The 22,064-nt window shown below is 40.8% G+C and overlaps 1 long non-coding RNA gene across 1 annotated transcript in view; it reads right to left on the bottom strand.

Moving 5' to 3' along the window:
• Positions 1 to 366: 366 nt before the first annotated feature.
• LOC118494978 overlaps positions 367 to 22,064 on the bottom strand; it is a 30,761-nt gene continuing 9,063 nt past the window's right edge. The window contains exons 4-5 of the long non-coding RNA XR_004897207.1: positions 3,287 to 3,293; positions 367 to 377 (exon numbers count right to left, since the gene is read on the bottom strand). This is a non-coding gene — a long non-coding RNA (uncharacterized LOC118494978). The remainder of the gene's footprint in view (positions 378 to 3,286; positions 3,294 to 22,064) is intronic.

Below are 22,064 nucleotides of genomic sequence, written 5' to 3'. Positions count from 1 at the left end.
GTAAGCCTGTCTGAAGAGGTGTTGTCTTTAACTTGTTTGTTTCTGATGTAGATGAGTAGGTGTTACATTAAAGACATTCCCTTCTTCACTCACGCTGTCTCTGAGCTCCACTCAAACATGTCACTACATATTACATCTCTGCACCTCCTGTGTCTGTGTGTTTGTGTGTGTGTGTGTGTGTGTGTGTGTGTGTGTGTGTGTCTGTGTGTGTGTGAAATCCTTTTTGCAGCCAAGCTGTTATCTAGCAAAAAAATATGAGACAACAAGACACATGCGCACAAAGACATCCACATTTGACCAATGTCTGTCTGATCATGTTCACATTAATTCGAGCACAGACAAAAAGTTGCAATGTTTGTTTCTCCCAAAATGACACACTCAATACAGTACATCAATTATACAATGAAGAGGCAGTGGAACATATTTTAGTGCCTTGAAGAGTAACTAGCACTTTCCTCTCACTGGAAGACAGCAGTGGCTTTGTTCGGATAGTTTTTCAAGGCAGGATTTTTTTTTTTGCACTCAAGTACCCAATCCAGTAAATGCAAACAAAGATATGAGACACACCAGAAGACTTTTAAACCCTACAGTATGTGATCGTTGAAGCCTCATCACACGAGCATGACTGTTGAAAATTACTGTCAGACAAGCAGTCTGCATTCATTATTATTGTTAAACGTTTTAAACTGCAGGATTACTTTCAAATTTGCACCAATCTCATTTCTAAAAACAAGACGTGTAAAATCATTTCGACTGCCAAAAGCCCGACTCACACAATGATGATGTGTGTTTTTGACTGTCCAAGGTGACCCGTTCTATTTTCTGCGGACCACTGCAGACTTTCCACATTGTTGAAAAACCAATTTTTACGGTCAAAACAGGGTTATAATTGGGCTCGCTCAGGGTTATAATCGTGTGATGTGTTCCAAGCTTCAAACAGAAAATGTACGCTTGAACAAATCTTAGTGACACATTTTCGTTTTCTTAAGGTACTTGCAGGGAACAGCTAAGCAGCAGTGACAGACAAACATTGACAGAGCCACTATCTAGCAGAACACAAAATGTATGCATATATTTGGTTTGCCAATAACATACTGTGATGAAATGTTTACCTTTTTGTGTGTTTGTTAGTTAGCAGGATATTTAAAAAAATAACTTGCCAACAGATTTCAGTGACATTTGGTGGAAAGTTAGTCCAAGAAACAATTGATTAGTTTTTGGTGCATCTCCATATTCAATACCGCCACAAAGTCCAATTACAAAGCACTTTAGGTTTTAGCACATAACTCCAGAACTCTGAGGTGTTGAAGCAAGTTGTATTAGTTTTGGTGGATTGCCTGTTTTAAGACAAATGTTCAGTGTCAGTCATGGCTAAACAGATTTATTGCCATTTTACATTTTTTTGGAAAGCAGTTTTCTCACCAATGCTTCGATAATCTTTAAAACATTTGAATGAGTCCCCAAAAAGTTATGCATTAGTCATTATCTTTAACATGCCACATGCAGTTTCTCTGTAAGTGACTCTGAATTCTTCTTGTTGACACAAACTGCCATAACCTTTCAACACATCACCACACATCATGCAAATACAAGCAAATGTACAAATGTGCATGTACAAATTAACAAATGCACATATCAACTCTGAGCGATCCTGATGATATTGTGCATATTTATGACACCCCAACAACATTATAGATTAAAATGTCCATACCACAGTGGTAGGAGCGTAGAATCCATTACACAGTATTTTGCACAATTCATCATCATTGTAGTGGCAATCTGACCACAAAAAATGCCACTGGAGGGAATTAGAAACCATTTCCAACGCTTGCTGGTGCAAATAATGAGGGCCGCCATCGTTTTAAGGTTAATCCTTTATTTTATAAATGCATTTAAAAACACCTACAAAAAGACTGACTGTGAAAGATTAACAACGAGCAGACGAGATCTAAAAACATCACTCGCACACAGCTGAGGTTGAAAAACTGTGTGGCTTCCCAGATCCTAATTCCCCCTTCCCCTTCTCACCTGTGATTCCCTTCCTAACCTCTGATTAACACACATATACACACAGGTGCGCAGGTGACGTAGTGAACAAACCATTCACACAAACCTACCACACACACACACACACACACACACACACACACACAATACACATAATACATGCAATCATAAAAAGCCCTAATATGAACAGAATTTAAGCCGTGTACAAAAAACCTAGCCTTGATTAAACCATCATAGACAAATTTGTTTGTCTATGACTTTGTGTGTGTGTGTGTGTTGTTGAAGATCCAAAGCAAATACCAGAAATATTAAACGAACCGCACGGCCGCACCCGAGCTGTAGGGAGGTTGTTGGGGTGGAGGATGGGTGACATCCTGAATCCCATGTGTGGTTAAGTCTAAGCAACAAAATCAGCCAGCCTGTTAATTGTGGTTGGAGTTGTTAATAAACACATCCAGTCTTGTGCATTAAGTCCCTGTCGACTTCTACTACCAATATTTAACCGGAGGGATTTTTGCAGTTCCTAGTACATAACGTTCCTAGAACCCTTTTTTTCTTGTGTTCCAACTGGACCAATTTGGGGATTATTAAGTTCCTCTGACCGCAGTTCCTGTAACTCTTTCAGCTCCTACTTCAGGGCAGGGTCTTTTCCCTCTTCCGCATGGAACCCTTAGTGACCTATGATTGTTAATGCTAGTTAAACTTACCCATCGTTTCGTTTGCCTGTTACGCTCTGCTCTTCTATCTTCTTCCATCATATTAATTAGGATCATATTATGCTGGAGCCTTTGTCTTCTGTGTTTCTCTGTTAAGTACTCCAGCCTAGTCTTTAAACCAGGGGTCTCAAACTCAATTTACCTGGGGGCCGCTCGAGGTAGCGTGTGGGTCAGGCTGGGCCGCGTCAAGTATTCAACAAAAGTATTCTTTGTTTGCTTTCTTAAATAAATCTTGTTGCCTCAATAGACATTTTTTAAGATTGGCGACCCGGTTCTTTCTCTCATCTCCCTGGTATTTTGTATACTCCTCAGCATGTCTAGTTGAGTAATGACGTCTGATGTCATATTCCTTGTACACCGCAACTTTCTCTGTGCATATGAGACACGTAGGGGTGCCCCTGTGCTCGATAGAAAAAATATTCCGTCTCCCACTTTCACTGAAATTGCCTGTGCTCGTCGCCAACCTTTCTCTTCACGGCACATTTTGAGAGAGACATGACTGGAACTGGGTGATGGCATATATTTTCCGTCACTCTGGAACACGTTTCAACCAAGTGACTAACGTTGATACTTCCCCAGGTACTTCACGGTTGGCTAGCTTGACAACCGTTGACAACAAACGCCGCAGTCACGAGACTAGCTATGGTAGCCCGTAAGTGCTAAACAAATAAAATAAAAGCGTGGCAAGCGCGGCACGCGCAACGACTCAGCAAAAAGGTGCGTTTCAGAACAACGCGCGGGCTGACACTAAACTTTGATGTCAAGTAGGGGGGCCACAAAATATCAGCCCGCGGGCCTCAATTGGCCCCCGGGCCGCGAGTTTGAGACCCCTGCTTTAAACGCCGCCGTTCGAACTCCATTATGAGGATCCCGGCCATGAACAACAGGAACACGCCGATGGCCTCCTCCATGCTGGTTTGTTGTTGTATGTGGCGCTAAAGTCTAGTGACGTTGCCGTGCTTGCGTCACTTGGCCGGTGCGAATGCAAATAGCAAAACCGGTTTTGGGGGAGAGTAGTTAGTAGAACTGTTTAGAAGTGGACTGTTCCTATAACTACGTTCCTGTAGCCTCTTGGTCGGAAAGAGGCTCAAGATCACAATCTCTCCCCACTCTTAACCAGGTGCTTTGAGTGCCTAACCATAAACATAACAGGGTTCCCACAACTTCTAAAACATCAAATTCAAGGACTTTAATGACTTTCCATGCCCAATTTAATTACTGTTATAACATATAATTTGTATAATAAGAACCTAGCAGGCTTTACAGAACACTCACCGACAACAACTGTCACTTCTCCATTGGGCTGTGTTACAGTGATGGCAGACTATATGTTATATTGTCTTCTCTAACACAGAACAGCTAAACACATTAATTGTGTAAGTTGAGCAGTAGAGACAGAGACAGAGTGTAGCCTATTTACTAACGTTAAGTAAAATATCAAATGAACTTCCATTTTCATTGCACAAAGTATATAAATTCAAGCGCTTCAAATTACCCACGTCTATACAGGTCTATTTTGAAAAACTTTAAAGGCCTTGATTTGTCTTTTTTGATCCCTTTAAAGATGAATCAAGACCTTTAAAGTTTCAAGGACTCACAGGAAACATGACATAAAATATGTTAATCATGCTTTAGTTGCTTCGAGCAGATACTGTATTCCAACGTAGATAAACTAATGAAATACAGTGTCACAAAACATTTTGCAAATATCAACATTTTGTGACTTGGCAGATACATTCATTAAAACGGATTGTGAATTATGTTAATAAAAAACAATTATTAAACATTATTTCTCAAAACATAGTACTACATGAACCTAATTCTTAAAAGGGCAATGCTGGATCTAGAGTGCGGCTCAGGCTGCATACTTTTATTCGAACCCGACCCGAGTCTGAGAGTAGCAACCGAGCCTGGCCCAACAGGTATTTGGTATTTTTATGTCTGAACTAGGGGTGGAATGGTACACTGAAGTCACGGTTCGGTTCATACCTCGGTTCAGACATCACGGTTCGGTTCGGTACAATGGAGGGAAAAGCATAACAAAAATGCAGAAGGAAATTTTTTTTTATTGTGCATGTCTCAGGCTGTACCACCTAGTGTCATCCAGTCTCTCTCCCCTGAGCTAGCTGCAACAGCCTGAAGCGTATAAAGTAAGATGTAAACAGTAAACAATAAGTAGGCTACCCCACATCATCTCCAGACTCCATCTGGAACTTGTAAACAAAATAAGACAATCAGCTAGTAGTGTGATATGGGAGACAAGCGCTGCTCTCATATGTGAATGCACAGAGCAGGGGTGTTAAAAGAGCAGTTTCGGTTACACGGAGCAGTTGGCGAATTGTAGCGTTAGCTTCACACGCTAACAGCGGAGCTAGCAGCAAACAGCGAAGCTAACGGCGGCGCTAACAGCTAACGGCGGAGCTAAAAGCGGAGCTAACAGCGGAGCAAACAGCGAAGCAAATGGGCCTGGAAGCCATTTGTGGTCGAGGCAAGAAGGGATACAGCTACAGTACATCCGTGTTTGGTTGTATATGGAAGGGACTAGTTTGCTTCGTGTGGACTCACTGGACCGACTCGACACGTAGGCGGAGCTTGGGAGCTTTAGAGCTAAGGCGTGGCTACAGATTAGGTGTCCCTAAGAAACGCGTATGTAACAGTAGTTCCACATTACATTAATTCATTTGCACGCGAGTTTTATTTATTTTTATACCGTGTATTCTCCGTGTAAATTCATGTACCGAACCGAGACGCCCGTACCGTTTTGGTTCAATACGAATACATGTACCGTTCCTAGTCTGAACCGACCCGAGCCTGACGCAGTTAATTTAAGCACAAGCATTAAGTTTGTATTCTGCCTAGAGTGCGGGGGTGCTGCTAAAGCTGGGTAACAACTGGCAGGAACGTACAGAGACTACATTTTTACTAAAAAGAACGTTAAGCACCATATTATCAAGTAGGCCGAACCCCAACATCATTTGTTTTTTTTAAGATAATTTTTTTGGCTTTTATGGCCTTTTATTGACAAGATAACTTGAAGAAAGGAAAGGGGAGAGAGAGCATAGACGGCTTACGGCATGGGCAAAGTGGGCACGTGCCCAGGGCCCTGATGTTCCAGGGGGGGCCCCTTACATTCCAGGAGGGGCCCCTAACGATCTGATAAATTGAAATTTTACTATCATTGTGCGACGCCAAGAATTCAATCACGGTATGATCAGAGCCGCCGCTTGTCAACAGGCAAACCAGGCAACTGATTGGGGCCCCTGACCGTGAGGGGGCCCCCGAGGGCCAACAAACTTTACTCCACAGCAATGGCTCAAAATGTGGCATCACAGTGACCGCAACTCCCCTTCCCCTTAAACAAACAAATTACTTTTTGCAATGACATCGCAGTTGGAAACGTCCCTGAGGGGGCCCCTTGTCATTCCCTAGAAGCAAAAGATAACCAAACTTTTTAATTGATATAATGTTAACGTCAAACGAAAATGAAGAGGAATTATTATCCTTCTGGGAGAGAAAAAGGGAAGAGAAAAAAGGAGGATGATGAGAAAAGAAAGCAAGACAGTGGTAGGTAGAGCACATAATGAAGATTACGCTGTGTAACAGTAACTGTCTGAATGCTGTCATTTAGCCTTAACTAGTCTATGGGAGACACTTGAATAACTTTAGCTAGCTAGCATTAACATTAGACTTATGTCGTTTATTCTTTCACGTTTTTGTTGGCTATCAGCATCCTTTACCCAGCGCAACTGGGCGAGCTCATGAATAGTAATGAGCTCAGGCAACACCACGTCAGACTGATCAGCTTTTGTAATTGGCCTGATTTCTCCGCTTATTTCTTTTCGGTGGCTAGAGCTGACAGAGGAGGTAGCAGTTCATTTTCACGTTCACGACCTAACACAAACACATATGGACCTAACATATTTCAAAAAATGCAAATAAAAACGGTTTTGTGTGGCAGGGCACCTTTAACTAGACTACAGGCCTATATCAGAGGGGGGCTGATGACGACTCTTGGTGTGAGACTGTTACAGATCCTGCAATGTGGGGAAATATATCCAGTGACAAAGTAAAAAACGATTCTCATTGAAAGAGGTGCCTCTTCGTTTCACAACAGAGGAGCTAATTACCCTGCATCAGTGAGAGACTGTAGAATAGGTGGTCGAGTTCACTCGTTTAATAATGACATGTTGCGCAGCCGATTGCCTAATGGAAAAGTAGCACCACGAGAGTGGCTGTTATATTAATTATCAACCTTGATAAATTGTAGGTAGGATATTTGTGTTCACACTTTTTCAAAATGGTAATCCATCACGTTTAATGTATTGGTTTCTATACATACTGTATCTGTACCCTATTAGATTGTGTGTTTCTCTGTGATGCGCTGTAAAGCACTGTGCGCTCTTTGCGATAGTGGACGTGTGGCTACTACTTGTGCGTGCATGTGTGTGTGGGTAGGGGATGGAGGGGGGCCCATTCCGATTTTGTGTCCAGGGCCCGTGGTCATGATAATCCGTCCCTGAGAGAGAGGGGGGTCGACAAGCAGCAAAGTGCCGCACGCCGCTGCCAAGGACTTAGCCTACATGGTGTTCACACTGGGTGAGCTAGAGGTGGCCCCTCAACATAATTTGTAAATGTTTGTCCGAATGGGCCCGATGGGTCTCAGCTATCCACACTCGAGTTGGATCATGCTTTTTCATAATATGTTGTCTGTTTATAGCCAACATATATCAAACTCAAAATCAGAAAAATAGTTTTAATCATCATAGATGTCTAACTTCAAACCACAGCTGTTCTGTTACTCCACCTTCAAAAGAAAAGTACCCATCCTCAAAATTCATCTTCGAACTGTCGGGCAGTTCACCAAATATCATCCCTGAAGCAGACTCTGCTGGGCAACCTCCCCGCACTCAGCTGTTCTTCTGATTTAATGTTATCGACCACCATCTTTAGTGCTCCTGATTGAACGCCCCACGTCATTCATTCAGTCTACTTTTCTGCTCAGTGTTCCATGTTGACACAGCAGACATGATCAGGGACTCTGATACCATTCATCCTGATACCAGTCCAATGGTGTGTAACTGGTGTTAGTCACTGAAGCAGCACACAGCAGCCAGCGTCTGCCAGTCTGAGGACAGTAGAAGTCTTTGGTGATGGATGGCAGCATTAAATTCAACAGTGGAAACATTTACATGCAAATAATAGCATCTGTCTTTTGGCTACTCACGCATGAGATGCACAAACACACAATACGCAAACATCAGACAACATGCAGACACAAAAGTGAAAATACACACACATGCACACAGCAGAGGTGATGAGATGATGTACGATAGCTCTTAAGCCCCAATCCAGAGCCCCCTTTACTTTACTCTCCACTGGTCCTTCTGTACAACAATGTGCCAATGCCTGTGTGTTACTATGTATCTGTCTCTCTCTTGTTATCCTGTCTCACTCTCCTCTTCTCTCAGTGTTAGTAAGATATGATTGGAGTGCTCAAAGCTGATGTGTTTAGTAATACCAGATCAGACAAGGCAAAAAGGAAGGATGTAAGCTGCTTTTGACAGTTTGCTTTGTGTGTTTGAAATCTGAGGATTACTGATATAAACAAAACAAAGAGATACAAAGTCAGTTTTTTTTTCCTATTTCTTTTCATTTTTTCACCAGGATGTTGAATCTGTCAAGAAAGTGATTTTAGGATTACGAAGGAAACATTTTTTTTTTAATATCTTTCTACCTTTCTAAATGTGTTGCCTCCACTAGACAGAAAAACTGTTTGATGAGGAGAGGTGAAGTTTACCTCGGCTGAGGGTAGTAAAAAAGTACTGCACTGTTACACCAGTTGGGTCAGAATAAAGTTCTACCACCAACTAGATATCTTTCTAAACGTGTCTCTCTGTTATGTGTTTTCCCTGTACGCCACAGTGGCGGATGGCCCTCCTTCAAAGGGTATTATTTACTATCAGAGCTCAGATGGGACTGCTGTGGCTAACTCAGGGCCTTTTTACAGTAGCCGTAGACAAGCTGGCACGCGCAAATGTGACGTCATGGGAGCGCCTTAACTATTTATACGCACTAGTACATAATGATATTGCCTTGTCTGTAGATGCCGGGAATCCTACTGTTTTAGTGCTATTGGACCTCACAGCGGCTTTTGACACAGTGGACCATGCAGTCCTCCTCTCTCGCCTTGAGCACTGTGTGGGCATCAGAGGCTCGGCACTTGAATGGTTTAGCTCCTATTTGGCTAATAGGAGCTTTTCTATCATGATTGGTGACCTCTTCTCGTCAGCTGCTCCTCTCTCTTGTGGGGTTCCCCAGGGCTCAATTCTTGCCCCCATTCTGTTTTCTTTATATATGCTGCCTTTAGGGGCTATTATAGGAAAGCATAACCTGTCATTTCATTGTTACGCAGATGATTTGCAAATCTATTTGCCTATGAAAGCAAATGACAGTGTCGCACTAAACTCCCTGCTTAGTTGTATCACTGATATTAAGCTGTGGCTTTCAGAAAACGTTCTTAATTTGAATGAAGATAAAACGGAGTGTATTATTTTCAGTACTTCAGGCACGCAAAATGGTCCAGCTTTGAGTTTGGGAGCTCTAGCATCTTACACCAGGTCAGCTGTCAAAAACTTGGGGGTTACTTTTGATTGCAGCATGAAATTTGACAAGCAGATCAGTAATGTTGTTAGAATGAACTTTTTCCAGCTTCGTCTCCTGGCTAAAGTTAAGCCTTTCCTCAACAGGCACGATCTAGAAAAGGCAATTGATGCCTTTATTAGTTCTAGGTTGGATTATTGTAATGCTCTTTATGTTGGTCTGAATCAGACCTCCATCTCACGTCTTCAACTTGTGCAAAATGCTGCTGCCCGCTTTTTAACAAACACATCTAGACGTGCACATATCACTCCTGTTCTCTACACCCTACATTGGCTCCCTGTGCGTTTTAGAATAGATTTTAAGATTTTATTGTTTGCTTTCAAGGCCTTAAATGGTCTGGCCCCAGAGTATTTGTCCGAAATTTTAACTTTGCGGGAGCACAACCGGTCATTGCGTTCTTCAAACCAGCGACTTTTAGAAGTGCCAAGGTCTAGATATAAACGGTGGGGTGACCAGGCTTTTGCAGTTGCTGCCCCGAGACTCTGGAACAAGTTACCCCCTGATATTCGCACTATTACAGATGTAGCTCTTTTTAGGTCCAAACTTAAAACGCATCTGTTTAGTCTGGCTTTTAATACGTAGCAGTGGTGTGACAATTTCATTCTTCTGTTTCTTTGTAACTATTTCTGATTTTACTGTTTTCTATGTTCTTTCTTTCTATTGTATGATATGTGTTTTTATTCTTGGTTTCGATGTTAAGCACTTTGGATACCTTTGATTGATATATAAATAAAGTTTGATAGTTGTAGTATTCTCCTGACCAGAGGTGTCGCTAATGAGCAAAGGCTACCGACTTTGCTATTTCTAAGGACTAGAAGAAGAAGAAAAATGTAAACAACGGCAGAACTGGCACTGGAAGTCAATGCTTCGATTTGATTCGATGACCTACTTCGTCGGATCAAGCCTTTCATTCACCATAAAAGAACTCATCTTAACCCAGTAAGTTTACAAGAGAGACTTGCAGTCACTCTGAGTGTCCTGGCATCCGGTTACCGTCGAACTTGTCCATGCTTCCTGTTTCCACTTTGTCGTGCGCCGCTGAAAAAAATAAAGTGGTGTGCAACCTCTGGTCCTGGCGCGCCAGCGAGATCTACGTCATTTTGACGTCACATTAGTTCCATGCCACCTCGGGTGCGGCTAGTATACCGCATGTTTAAGTGTTTGCCCGGTGATCCTATGAACTTTGACATTTGAGTGACTACTAGATAATGGCTGCATTTTTCCTTCTGTGGAGGGAAAATACTCAGATCAGCCAGTGGAAACAAATGGTAAATGGTTTTATGGAAACGTTAATGTTGGCACAGGCTTGGGCGATCGCTTCCCAAATCATCCAATCGTGGTTACTCAAAATCGTCGATATGCGATCTGATCGCCAGTCCGACAGGCTGACTGCATTAAACACATAACTGGAAATAACATTATGCATATACAGTGTAGCTTTTATCAATGAAACTGGCTACACCGGGCTGGCTGTAAGCTTCGGTGTTGCTGATAGTGTCTTGCTTCGGTTGCTTGACGCAGTTGATTTTAGCGTACACCACACCAAATTCAATTCACAAATTTAACCCATTAAAGTTTCTTACTACTTTAAAATCTCCATCTACTACACAACACTTAAAGAAAACTCACTTTTAAACTAGTTCACCTGTTACTCTTGTCTTCTTCCAAAACAGTAGTGAAGAACACCAGAAGGATTGTAAGGAGTTGAGTTTTCATTAAAACAAAATTATGACTGGTTAGTTAACAGCATGCCAAAATTAATCAGAGCACACAAGGCCTTATTGCCTCTTAAGTTACCATATGACCGGGTGCTGACAAAATGTAGCATTTAAAAGGCTTTTTTAAAATGAGGCCGATGCAGTCACCACATAAAACACACCGGGCTTACTTCACTTTCATCTAACTTCATGGAGAACAATGAGGGTAAAACGCATCACCTATCAGTTTGAACTGAATATTGTCTGTAAAAAAACAGATCTGCAGCACATTACCGTGTTGTTCAACACCAAGTCTTGTCTGCTACTGACAACGTGATCTTCACCTGTTAAACTGATCTTTACCAGATAGTATGCGACTGTCCTGCAACCATTACAGACATGTGAACTAACCACAGACACTTGCCTTATGCATGGACTCACGGCAGTGCGCTGCTGAAAATGAATCAGGGAAAAAAAATGCTGGAATAGATATATAGCGTTATTTTAAACGAACAGGAAACACTGATGTATGAAACTGCCAATTAGATTAATTTACTTATTAATCAAAGGTGCCGGAACGCCAATCCAACCCACTTTAATCCATGCCCATCAGGTGTCAGATCCATGGAAAAGAAAGGACAAACAGGTTTGTAATTACCGTGAAGGATTTAAAATACACTTGTCACTCGTGCTGATTACCTTGGCTCAGTGGGCGGACTTACCGCTCCACCAGAAACATCTCATAATGAACAGTAGGGCGCAGATTGTAATTATTATTTTTTATAACATTTTACATAGTCACAAGCCTATGGTGGCATGACATTGTTACTGAACAAGGCCAGCCATTAACACTATAGTGTACACCAACACATGCATTTGCACATAACTGCAATCTCCTCCATTCTCAGACACATACCTAAACACACACTAAGCATGTGCAAATACACCCCAAATACAAACCAATCAACGTTGCTTTAATTCTTGTGTATACATCCATGCACAAACTTGCATTGACAGAAAACCACATTTCAGTTTCTGTTTTAAACCTCCTCAGACAAATCCAATGCCTCCTCCACTCTGAACAGCCTGCAGGGGTAGACAGGATTGCAGAGCCCCCACTCAGGTCTGATGAATAGATTTCTCTGGGTATCATCTTTACCTTCGACCTCTGCTAAAGAGCTCTCACAAGGTCTCCTGACTAGGTGTCTGAATTGTGTGTGTGTGTGTGTGTGTGCACGTCTCTTTTTTTCTGTCTGCAAAGCAATCTTGCACATCCACAACCAGCAACCTTCTGTCCAATTACGTCTCTCCCTGTTGACCGTGTTATCATTCCAGTAGATGTTTTCTCCTTCTCTCTGCTTTGCATATACATTGCTAAACATGGTTTTATGATGTTTGGCGAAGCAAAGTACTCAGACGCTGTAAACAGACACTGACGATGGATCAACAGAGCATAAAAAGACTACAAGACGAGGAATAAACACACACGCTCCTACTGTATGTGTGATGCTGCAGCAGAGACTGTGATTCCTTACAAAGTGCTTGTATAACAAAGTGGCACATTAACAACCTGTGATTAACAGGCCGCCACGTGTGTCAATACAGGAATCAAATGGCCAACAATTCACCTTTCTACTGATTTGTTCGAGATGATGAAGGTCTACTTAACAGAAATCGAACTTTCAAAAAGGGAAACAACAATATAAGCCTAATTAAGATTGAGAAAGTGGTCTTCCCTGTGCTGAAAAGTGAGTAGGGCCACAACATTAAGTGCTTTCATCGGTGAAATACCGGCTTGTCGGAGAAAAGGTCACCATCTGTGTTTTGGTACAGTGTCTGTGTTTCAGTGTAGAGTGCGTTTGCGAGAACAAGAGAGTGTTAATCTTCTCTCTTCTCTTCTCTCTGGGTTTTTTGGAGCAGAGAGGCACATGACAAAAACAATAAATGTTGGCGTACTAGTTCATGCTAGGGGTTTAGTACTTGATACGATTTTATTTATACCAATGCCATTATTGATTTTGCATATTGGTCTGATTCTTTCTCGATTCCCCTATTGATTCCTGATCAATTCCTGAACAGGCACATTTTGAACGGGCTCTGCACTAGTTGAATGAAAGGTGAATATGCGGTGAGAGCGTGCGCACCTCACACACACACCTCAGACCAGGCGTAGACAACGTTCTCTAGAGATAGCTGCGGGTGATATGATAAGAAGGAGATTAAATATAAGGTGAACATTGTTTTTAGGTTGTTTGCTAATTTCACTGATCGTGTTATTATTTTTGCAGGCGTTTTCAGTGTTCTGAAAACTTCATTTTAAATTATTTATGAGTGATGAATGTCATCAGTTTTATTAACATGTGAGCCATCACCTGCCCAAGTAAATGATCGTTTCATTTCATCCTGAATTGTGAAGCACTTTGTTAACTTTGTTTTAATATGAACTGTATAAATCATTGAATATCCTTCTGGCGTTTAATATTGATGATATTACTGCAATGATTGTTTACATGTGATGATTTAGTGGTCAATTGTTCTTCTCATTAACGAGTGCTGGAGCGGGCACAAGTATTGAAATGCTGTTCAACAGCATTTCTGTATCCATTTCTGGCTACTCATGGAAATGAGGCTCATGCATGCAAACCCACTTCCACAATTACTGAGATTTATAAAACAGAACCAGGCGTACATGCTGCTTTATAAATCTGACAAAAAGAATGCGTATGCATATTGTCTTCACGCGTACACTGAGTTTTAGTTCTGGATCTACACGTAGCTTTCCTGGCCCCAGGTCTTTCTATTTTTCTGGTTGCTCTGTGTGGGTAGTGTGCCTCAAGGCAACATTTCAAGGCGGACTTTGGCTTTAATCATTCCATTATTCATTTAACTCCTGTGGTGTCTGTTCATCCTTTTTCTAGTGTTTGACCCTGCCATAAACGTTTGCATGGCATTTTGTTTCATTGTTAAGAAGCTGCTTTTTAATATTATTTTTGATAGCCAATGACCAAGTCAATTCTTAACCATTTATTGCATCTTTTCACAATTCTAATTGCTGGCCACAACACATAGGTGGAGAACACACACAAAAGAAAACAATAATAAAGTGTTTACTCCAAAAAAGACAAAACCTTAAGTGCTTCTTCAGTCGAAGAAATGCTTCACACATAGATGTGCAGAAACGGCTTCAATAATTAAGCTGCTGATCACAGAAAATTGAAAGAATAATCTCTCTGCTATTTACTGTTGACATCATTGTGAACATAAAAGCCAGGGCTCTCTCACACAAACACACACACACACACACACACACACACACACGTTTTCTTGTTTTTCTTCATTTTCTTGCTGTTTTATTCTGACTCATGAAGAATTCTGTCAGAAGTTGTCTTTGAAGAGTTTGGCTCAGTACCATGCTCTCTTGTCCTGTTTTTGTTGGTATTTTTCTTTCTAAATGTTAATTTCACGCTTGTGTGTGAGTGTACATTTGAATGTGTGTGTGTATGTGTGTGGAGTCCTCAGGGTGGTGTTTACAAATAAAGCCTGAAGCTGCCTGACAACAGTCATCATGATGTTCCAGCACTAATTAACTAATTAAAACATAGAGAAAAACAGAAGTGTGGTGAGTAGACGCACTGATAGATAAGACGGACAGTGAGTTGCCGTCTTTAGCAAACAATGTATGCAAAGTAAACTCAAGGTGCTGTTTTTGAAGGCACTGACTTCAGCCCCCTTTGAATGGCCTCCTCTCCCCACATACATAAGGAGGACCGGACATTATCATTCGTTCTCCATTGTTGTTTTTTTTTGTTTTTTTAAGGGAGAGTATGCTTCAGACACACACAATAACACGGAATGTTCAGGAGGCACAGAGATAACTTACTCAATATTCTATGGTAACACAGGTGGATAACAGATGCAGATAGTTTGTATATTAAAGTAACTTTTACAGTCTAAGAATGCTAAGAAAAATGTCCAACCCAGTTGTGTCTTTTACAAACAACGTAATGATTGTACAGCTTCCAGTCTTTCACAACTCCCTTCAGCAAATGTATCATACCAGCAGCAGGGGTCCTCCTCTGAATATAATATCCTTTCATTTGCTTGTTTGTTTGACTCTCCTGATAAAAAATGAAAGAATAGACCAAATCACAATGTTTGTTTACAATAACTTCTGAGTAGAAAACTCCTGTGTCCCGTACATACAATTTAAGGGTGCTTAACAAACGAGGATGAGGAACAACCAGATATACTCTTATCTCATTCATCTAAAATGGATGTTTGATGCTTTCATATCTCAACACTTTCACTAACATCAGGTTAGAGACCTAATTTACCTGTTCGGCCACAGACTAAAGAAAATCAGTACGTTTACACGCACACCAATATTCCACTATTATTCCGAATATGACAATATTCTGAATTCGATACAGGTCATGTAAACAGCATATTCCGGTTGGATGTTCTGAAAAAGGCCTTTTTCCCAAAATAGCATTTTCCGATTAAGACATGTGGGATATTATTCGGGTTTTAGAGGCATTCTTTGGACATGTATACAGCGCATTCAGAATATGCGTCTCAATCTGGGTTTTTACCGCAGGCTTATGGTCAGCTCTGTGCGTTGCTATGGTTTCTGTACACAAACCAACCAGCCAACAGTTTGCGAGGCTGGATACCCGATTAGAAGGAGAAACACAGCTACTTTTAAACATTATCAAAGAGTTGGATATCAACAGGTTTTTAGATATGCGCACACATCGCTACGCCAACTTTTCAAGAAGCTGGTTGAAGGAATGAAAGAGGTGTTCGCATGGTCCAAAAAGTCCGCCGCCGCTGTAGACTGGGTAAACCCCGCCCAATCTGCCGGCGAATTGATTTCGCCCTGCAGCTCAGGCTGGAAACCTGTACGTTTATCTATCCTACTTCCATTCACAATTTTGTGGGAACCAATCACAAACTGGCTTATCCACCTGGTGCGCTATTGCTGGGTTTAAAACGATGACGATAGAGAAGTGACCAAGCAGCTTTTTGTTTACATTCAACAAGCCGGCCACCGAAGTGCAACACTCCATGGCAGCAACCCGTTGATGCCGTTTGTCACTGCCCGATGTGAGTCGAGTGCAGGTGTGAGTCGCGCATGCTCAGATTTAAACTGTTTACGGCATAACGTGTCATACTGAAATATGTGAAATCTATAAAATAATAAACGTTTCTCTTTACATACAATAACAGAAGATGGTAATCATTTCAAAAACGTTGTAGTTATCTATGACTGTTTGGTTGCTAACGTTAGCTCAAAATGCCATTCAAGTGACAGCCTTTGTTGTGTTTGATTGCTAACTTTTAGCTAGCAGTCATTTCAAAAACGTTGTAGTTATCTATGACTGTTGGATTGCTAACTTAAGCTCAAAACGCCATTAAGTGACAGCCTTTATTGTGTTTGACTGCTAACTTGTAGCCAGCAGCAGCAGTCTTTTCAAAAACGTTTTAGCTATCTATGATTGTTTGATTGCTAACGTTAGCTCATAGACTGTGCGTTAGCTCAAAAAGCCGTTAGCATCTTGTAGGCTACTTATCGCAAAGTGACGCATGCGCGACTCACATCTGCACTCGACTCACATCGGGCAGTGACACTGTTGTCGCTGCTACGTCTCGTTGGTCTGATTGGTTGAAGGACTATTCAATTGCGTACAGAGTCATTTGAACTACACCCGTTGATCACGCCTCTTGTGCAGTAGAAAATACAGAGCAGACTCCCCAGACTAATGTTGAATCTTAAAAGATTGAGCTTGGTCTGGTGATAGCCAGACTACCACCGCTGGTGAACTTTGAAAAAATCCTGTTTTGTACAGCTACATGTAAATGGGAATATTGGTGGAAATAGGGCAAAAACTAAATATTATGTGCATGTAAGCATAGTCAATGACACCACCCAAACTAGCAGTTAATCCGACCAGTGGTGAGATGTTGCCGTTCATAACGGTAGATTTGGTTTATCAAAGGGGCTAGCAAAGCAACACAGTACAGAAAATAAGCACAGCAGAAACGTCAAGATATGTCGGACTTACTTGTTTAAACAAGTTTGCCGATTTCACATATCTCCGCAATTTAAATCAACTGCCATTGGGCTTCCCGAAAGTGATTTTTGTGTTATGGCGAAGTTACAGTGATTCAGTCTATACCAATCTTTTTCCACATTTACGTCTTGTACCCCTTAAAACCTGCCATTAAAATGCACCCTGGGAGTTTAAATTATAATTTCAGTGCCTACATAAAAATACAGGTGTAAATATGTCCAATAATCATGGAGTAATATCATATTTTGCCAACTCAAGAAACACAAAAGTGCGAATGTAGTGTTTATCGTTCATTTACATAAAGTACAAAGAAAAGAAAACAAATTCAGTGGACAGTGGTCATAATAAAGAGTGCTAATAAGAATTCATTTTTTTTTAGAAACAACATGGAAACATCAATATAAAGAAAATACTGTAGATGGGTAAACTCTGCTGTATGTAAAAACAGAAGTATACTGTCTTAGAACATTTGTTAAAAAAATCTGATTGTTTTCAGTGTGACAAAATTGATTTAGCCATAACATATTAATACTGTGTGTAAAGGTACCCTATGGAGTTTTTGACCACTAGTAGTGCAATGGAGTGACTTTTTAATGAGTGAGTCTCCGTTTGGTCTGTATTGTGCACACGTGTTAGATTGCTGGCAATGTGATTCACATTCCTGCCGCCGGTTGACAGCAGTAACACAAAAGGAAACATATAATGTGCCGACAAAGGCAAGGAAGGAAAAGACTGCTAGCAAGCAAACATGGATGTTAATATTGCATGATTTATGATAATCCGAAAAATCTGCTTCGTAAATGTTTTATGAGGAAGGAAATGTGCTCAACAAATTTGTTAGATTTCAAGGATACACACAAGGCACCTTTGTGAAAAACACTTTTTGTTACAAAAAAACACAGGGAACCTTTATATTGCTTTCGTAGCATCGTTCTCTGCTGCAGCAGGCAGCTTTTAGTGATTAGCTGTTGAACAGAGTGAATATTGGACTTAAATTCGCCAGGTGGCCAGAACACACGATTTAAATGAGTGATGTTGCTCCTTAACTGCAAATACAACACGTTTGATCAACACCGTATCAGCTTAAAGTAACACTATGTAACTTTTAGCGCGAGCTGTAGTTCCAACAAGACAACCGAAGCGGAAAAAGTTACATAGTGTTGCTTTAAAAGGTGATGTGTCAATGCCATTTTCAAACCTGTTTCTGCTGCCCCCAAGGGACCAAAACAGGCCCATGCCAGGGTAAAATGACTAAGGGGGCAGGTAAAAATTGCGAGGGTGTGATTTGTTTTTCATAAAGTAGGATAAAATTAACTAATTTACCCAGGCATTAACCACGCTGCTGCAACAGGGTCAGCACTCGCAAATATGGCATTTCTTGAAGCAGTTAAGTCCATTTTTATCTATTTTTTAAATAATAAGTACGACTTGACAAAGTAACTATTCAAAAGTCAGTTCATGAGCTTTAGGCTTTCATTAAGGTTTCAGATTGAACACACACACACACACACACACACACACACACACACACACACACACGGCTGTGACTGCGCTCTCCCAGTGTGTGTTTCCGGTTGTAAACATTTCTGTCCAGTAATGGTTGAGCTAACACTTAAGGATAAAATATTTATAAAAAGTTTAGCTAGTGCAGTAACATTAAGCTAACGTTATAAACTGCTAACGTTACACGAGTTACGTCTAACTACGATGTGTAGGCTATCTTACTTGACTGTAACTGAGTGCCCCATCACATCAGGGTCTGAGGGCGGCTGCGCTGCGATGATACGGTTAGGTGGATGCTTCTCGTCATCAGATGAAGATTCCTCAACCAAATGATGGGTCATTGATCTCTCCCCGATCCAATTCTCTCTGATAATGCAGCCGCCTTGTCAAAAGACATGTAAACAATACGCGTTGCTAGGCTTCCGGCGGTGGTCTGAGCACAGCGGCACAGCACAGCGTTTTTTTCAAGGGGTAAAGTCATAGACTTATTAATGAAGTGAGAGGACGGCTGGAGCGGTCGCTCTCTGTGTCAAATATTGCCGCAGATGGGATTACATTGTTGTTAGTAGTTGAAAGCCCCCATGCGATATAGACGCCAAGTAGAACTTGTAGCCTAATAATAATTGTGTTGTTGTGTTTGTATGTTTTATGGATGTATGATGTTTAAACAAGGGGGCAGAAAATACAAGTGAGGGGGCAAAGCCCCCTTTTGCCCCGTTGTGGCGCCGGGTGTGGGCCAAAAAAAACAAGTTATTGCAGGTTTAAGTAAATTTGATGGGATATTTAAATAAGTAGAATTTATAGGTCACCCATAAGTGATGAAGTAATAAATACTGGGCATACTTTCCTTGTATATATAGTATACATGTAATGTTTCATCACTAACTATACATTTTTTACTTTCAGTAATAAAGATCTCCTGTGGTCAAATGTCACGATCAACATATAAAGTACACATGGTCCATTCAGTAACTCTTGGTCACATCACATGATCTTCAACAGGTGGAGGAGTTCCTCAGGTGTCATCTGAACTAAACTGGAAATTTGACCATCTGCAATGGTCGACAGCAGATGAGGAAGATCATGCAATATGATTGAAATCTCCAGAAAACCTACTGCATGTGGAAACTTTGGGTGACAAGAATGAACCTTGGACCTTAAATAAAACAAGATAACTAATTATTGGCAATGGGACTTGAGTGGTATATTATCATTTTTTTCAGTGTTCATGTTTGTTAACAAGTGACTGAAAAGTCAATTCAATTCAAACGACTTTATTTATCCCTAAAGGGAAATTCAATTTTGCAGTCAACCAGTCCCATTGATGTGCATGTTCCTTTGGGGAAAAGCAGTCTTTCACACTTAACATAAGAGGATATATTGCATGCAAGACAGCTGGTGTTACTCTCATAGCACAAGTTATATTTTACATTTTAACAAGTACAATTTGAATTGGGGGTGGTCATGAGAGGCTTGTCCATAGAATTGAGATTAACCGAGAAGATAATCATTTAAGACCAGCCTGAAATTGGGTCACTTGTGTGAGATTATCAGTAGGCAAATTGGGTTCAAGATCAACCTGATGATCCTCTGTGACAATAAAGATAGGTACTGTAAAAGGCCTTTTTTTAGCAGTTTAAGACACTTTACTCAAGAACAAAGTGATTTCGATTAAGGGTCAAAAATGTATTGTGTAATGTATTTTACTTAGAATTAAATACATTTGTATTACAAATTCTGTCTAACAGTTCTCACATTTGAAGTTTTCTATCACTGACATCTCGATATTAGGTGTTCATACATATGTGTGTGTGTGTGTGTGTGTGTGTGTGTGTAGTCTGTTTGGCGACAGACACCAATAACAGACATGTGGGTCAGGGACGGGTGTGTTTTGGCTGTCGTGGGTTACTTGAACGCTTAATTGTGTGTGTTCAGTCATGCAGGAAAACTGAAGCCTTTGCAGGCAGACAGGGTAAAAAAGAGGTCATACATGTGTCTATATGTGGTCCATAGTTCTACACAAACATGCGCAAACAATCACTGAATACTCCAACAATGCACACAATGAATGCTCTTAAAAGTGTTATTAAAGTGGAATACTAGGCTGTCAGAGAGGAAAAGTGAAAACTGATTTGTTCAGCTCTCTCAAAAATGAAAATGTCAGAGCTGTTGAAATGAAAACAAATATCACACTGCATCCATTCCATACAAATATACTGCCGCATTACAGTATTTAGAGAGTAAAACAAACACATGCATATGCATATACAGCCTAGCTATCAGCCAGCTGCATTAGTTCTTCATTGTTCTTTCTGTGCTGTATGAGAAGAACTTTTATGGCTAACAGTGGAGGCTAAATTAAAACTTGCATAAATTCTGTTATTTATGCAAAATGTCATTTGGAATAACATACACCCCATCTCTTTATGAAAAACTAGTATACACGTTATGCCATTGGTATATTAAATGTCAGGTACTGTTCTCTGTAGAGCATCTTCCGTCTGGAATATGCAACTTAAGAAAGATCAAAAGTAGTATTTGACTGACTTATACAACCTTTACTGTAATAGGTTGCTGCAGCCTGGGGCTTTAATATAAAGATATTTTGTGTCTGATGCAGTGTCAGGTCGCTGGGCAGTGCCTCATCCCAGTGCTTTGTTTCAATGACGATGTAAACATTAGCTAGGTAGCTAACTTAACAGAGTATAGTAACTAAACAGCTAACAGCAAGCTTACAAGGCATATGGTTTTAAAAGCACAACACTCACCAGCAACATTCAGAGTCTGGCTGATCGGCTCCTACAAATCTTTGCTGTCTTTTTAACCTCAAAAAGAAGTGACATTGGCGACACCAGCGCTTTTCTGAAAAGTTCAGAGATTTTAGACTAGAACCGTTCAGGGCAGCCACAGAAAAAGGTGGAGAGCTCAGAAAAAAAGAATGCTATGTGGGCACTCAGCCTTACTTCTGACAATTTCTGGGAATTCCAACTTTCTTCTGCATGATTTAACTTTCTTCCTTTAAAGAACAGTCTTTAAAAAAGGTACCCTGTCGCTTTCAATTAGTCACACTATGGAGAAATGTATTTTGATGGATTCTCTCAACGTTCTGCACGGAGGCAACCGGGTACACATTGCTGCCACTGGTTTAATGTTATCTCGCTAATTGTCAGTTAGTGGCAGTAATGTGCAAAGAAGTGCAGTAATGCCTTAACAAAGACAAGAAAGAGGCAGACTGCTAGCAAGTAAATATGAATTGAACAAGGCAGGATTGAAATAATTCAACAGCAAACAAATAGTTTGATGAATTCCCCAAAAGGCACCTTTAGGTTTATATCAGTTTTAATTGTATCATTTTTATTTGTCCCTTTACTGGCAAAATCTCTCTGAAAAGTCCTTATCCCCCCCAA

Source organism: Sander lucioperca, chromosome 4 (assembly GCF_008315115.2).
Source record: "Sander lucioperca isolate FBNREF2018 chromosome 4, SLUC_FBN_1.2, whole genome shotgun sequence".
Classification (NCBI taxonomy): domain Eukaryota; kingdom Metazoa; phylum Chordata; class Actinopteri; order Perciformes; family Percidae; genus Sander; species Sander lucioperca.
The sequence above is the reverse complement of the archived record's forward strand: the minus strand, read 5'-3'. Positions and strand labels throughout refer to the sequence as shown.